The sequence below is a fragment of the Cydia strobilella genome, chromosome 7 (genome assembly GCF_947568885.1).
Source record: "Cydia strobilella chromosome 7, ilCydStro3.1, whole genome shotgun sequence".
Lineage (NCBI taxonomy): Eukaryota > Metazoa > Arthropoda > Insecta > Lepidoptera > Tortricidae > Cydia > Cydia strobilella.
Genome location: NC_086047.1, coordinates 14,698,497 through 14,702,251, shown reverse-complemented (window position 1 = coordinate 14,702,251; position 3,755 = coordinate 14,698,497).

The following is a 3,755-nucleotide window of genomic DNA, read 5'->3' as shown; positions in this document are numbered from 1 at the left end:
TTTTGAGTCGTATCTCCTACATTTTCACTACAGATAAATTTGTAAGACAAACGGCTATCGATTCTTCAATATTTTATCTCCATTCTTGTCCACCGGATTTTGAAAGAAATTAATACATTTTTTTTATGATTTTTTTACACATTGTCTAAAAAAACCATTTTTCGTATCTCAATAGCCGTTAAGGATCTTTCATATACGAAATCTACATATTTGGATTAGTCTTTGACGTCTCGATAAACGTGTCAGCTGCATTGAATCAAAAAGTTGGCTAATTTCTATTCATTGTGTTCTATACTCGTTCGACCAAGTTTTTCGCTACATTTACTTTTCCCCCTCGCCTGTCCCCACACTTCTCTGTTTATCCTTGCCATTCAAATAGGACGATAGTACTTTATTGAACAATAAAGCTCCTACATCGTACATCTCAGTGCAACTGCCGTCGCAAATGACCTGCGTAATGTTCGAGTTACTGCCGTGACGGCTCTCTCGGACGGTCGTAAACTTGCAACATAATTAGCGGTCCATGACAACAGCCATAGTAAAGCTCAAATCTTAGAAACAGGATAGACACGAGTATGTAAGTACAGACTCGTATTTACCATTCATTTTATGTACACAATTTGTACACTACTACTACTACTACTACTACTATCACTTTGTTGTCCGTTCGGCCGTCCGTCCGTCTGTCTATCGTACAAGACCCTTTATCTCGGAAACGCGTGGAGGTGTAGAGTTGAAATTAAAACTATATTCTCAGATCTACAGTCCCTTGAAGCTGCGAAAAAATCAAACTTCTAAGTTAAGGTAAAAAATATATACAGCCGTTTATGCCGCAAAAAATGTATAAATATTTTCACACTCGAGGAAATCAAAATTCATAGGGTAGGTACATACTTCCCATTGACCTAGAACTATGAAATTTGGAACCCTCGGTGGGCGAGTCCAACTCACACTTGTCCGGTTTTCTTTTATGTAATAGGAAGCAAACGAGCAGACGAGCCGCCTGATGGGAAGCAGTCATCGCCGGCCATGGACATAAGCAACATCAGAGGAGCCATTTATGCGTTGCCACACTTTGAGAACCCTAAATACCTGCTTCATGAAGAACCCCATGTCATAGCGCAAGGAAAACACCTCAGAAGGTAGCTCATTCCACAACTTGCACGTTTTGGGCAAAACCGAGCGAGATGCTCGCTTGTTATTGGTTTGCCACGTGTTGAGGAAGTGAGGATGAACTGAGTTTCATTTTGTTCCCTCCAGAATATTATGATTTAAACTAGTTTACTTTTCTACAATAGTATTTCGTAACCGAAGTATGAAATGTACGCAGGTCGAGTTGTACGCGGTGCTTTCCGAACCTTCAATTATTATATCATTGGTAGCAAAATATTAACACAAAATGTTTGTAGAAATGAATGAAATGAATATTTAACACATACGTATGAGTGCACGCAATTCAAAGTAACAAATAATGGTACAATAACGGTAAATTCGTTTGTATTTTTCTCTTTTACCCATTTCTACTGAACTGCGTTTTAGAGAGATAAAGTTTTGGTTCCTCCAAACATGATAAATCGCAAGATCTACTGAAACAGAATCGCAAGATCTAGGGAAAACGTTAACCTATTGCCCAACCTTGTTGTTTAATTAAGAAATATAATTTCGCCCCTCGGTCTTCTTTTCTTTCACTTCAGTTCCTTTAACAAAGTTGATAATCACTTCAACTGCCTCGTGTTTCCTGTCCTGTCGTGTGTACAACTGTACAATATTTTAAATACTTTAATTGAGGTACTTTTAAATACTTTGATTTTAAATACTTTAAGGTAATAGGGTAGATTTTTTAGAGAGGGTCGAACTGATTTACCCGAGTTTGAAGTAAAGCGACACAATTGACTAGCTTGTTAAAAGTACTTTTGTAGTACATAGTATATGTGAACTGATTTTAACAATTTTTATTTTATTTAAAAAGGTGTTTTATTGTAATTTCATAGAAATTCAATTCAAAAAGGTTTTTTGATAATTAAAAAAAAGTTTTCAAGATAGAGGCGTGATAATTTTTTTCCTATAATATTTATGATATTGTTAATGTTATGTAAAAATTTCATGATTTTTCATTGGTAAACTTCGGAGATAAAGGGGGAATAGTATTTTTGTTACATTTTCCTTCATAAATACATTTTTTAGTTTCATTATGAAAAATGAAATCAAAAATTGTTTTGAAATGAACAATTTCAGCTCTTTCAAACGATGTATTACCCACTTGGTCAAGTAACTAGACTTTGACATTTTGCCCCCTCTTCATATGGGGCGTTTTACATATAAAATAAAAAATAAAAAAATACTTTCAATGTGTCTGGGTTAGCGTTGTTCATGACTATTCCAAATTTATAATCGATAGCTTTAGCAGTTCTCGAGACATTTAGCTATGTGACAGACAGACGGACGGACGGACAGAGCCGCACCATAAGAGTTCTTTTTGTAGCTTTTTGGTACGGAATTCTAAAAATGAAACTGAAATGAAACATACTTTGAAAATTGCTATGCACCTCCGAACGGTAATAAATATAATCATCAAACTTGTGTCATCAAGCAATAAACTGCATTGCATATCGACAGACATGACGACGCGCCCGCGCCCGTCACCGGCGCTGGGCTCGGGCTGATCTAGTACACTAATATTATAGCCCCACACCTGCGACACCACAGACTGCGACCTCTCGATTAACTGATATAATACAAACCGGTCAAACGTGAGTAGGCCAGATTATAAAAAAAATCTACAAAAAAATTGTGACGGTTCAGAACGCTCAGTGTGCGAGTCACAGTTTGGCATTTTTAGATAGGTATCTAGGTTTTTAATGGTTTAACTACTGCATTCGCGGCTTGGGCTCGGCAATGTTCATTTGAAATATAGGTAGACTAGTAAGAAAATAAACGCTGCACCTTAGATTTAGCTTAGTTAAGGTTTATTTCGTGAATACATTTTAAATTAATTGTGTAATAATTAATGAGGCTAGAATTATTCCGTAACTAGGGAACAAATCAAATTATTTTATGAAATATTTTGATTTGTGTTTTTTAAGTAGTCGCACTACTACTTATATATAAATTATAAACTGAAATAGATATCATAAACCAATGAAAAAGTGACCGAGTCCACCAGTGGCGGTGGTGGTTAGCCGCGTAAGCTGAAGACGCGGGTTCGATTCTTGCCTCGGCTACCGGTGGACTTGGTCACTTTTTCTTTGGTATATGACATCTATTTCAGTTTATTACGTGTTTGCTAAATAAATGAAAATTGGGAATCCAATGAGTTAAAATGTAATGCAGCGTGTTTCCGTTTACTATTAACGCTGTTATCTACCGTAATCAATATTCAAAAGTAAAGTGTTTCCTATAGGCAGTGCTTCAAAGTGAATAAAAAACAGACTATACCTACTCTAGTCGATAGTGAGAGTCCCTGCCTACGAAAGCAGAGGTCTTAGGTCACACTCTTTTTATTTTTCGTACTTAATTCCCCCTAGTGCCAGTACAAACAAAATTATATTAAACTTTAAAATTATTCAGAAATGTTTACCCAATAACCCTTTTCATAAATATTAATGTAATACCTACGAACCGCTTTTCTTCTCATTAAAGAGTTTACAAGCAATTTAATTAGGAAATGTATAAATAAATGCCCAGTTCCAGCTATTATTAATACCTAGTTATTAGTCGATTCAATAAACCTACCAAACCTTTTTCGATAAAATAAA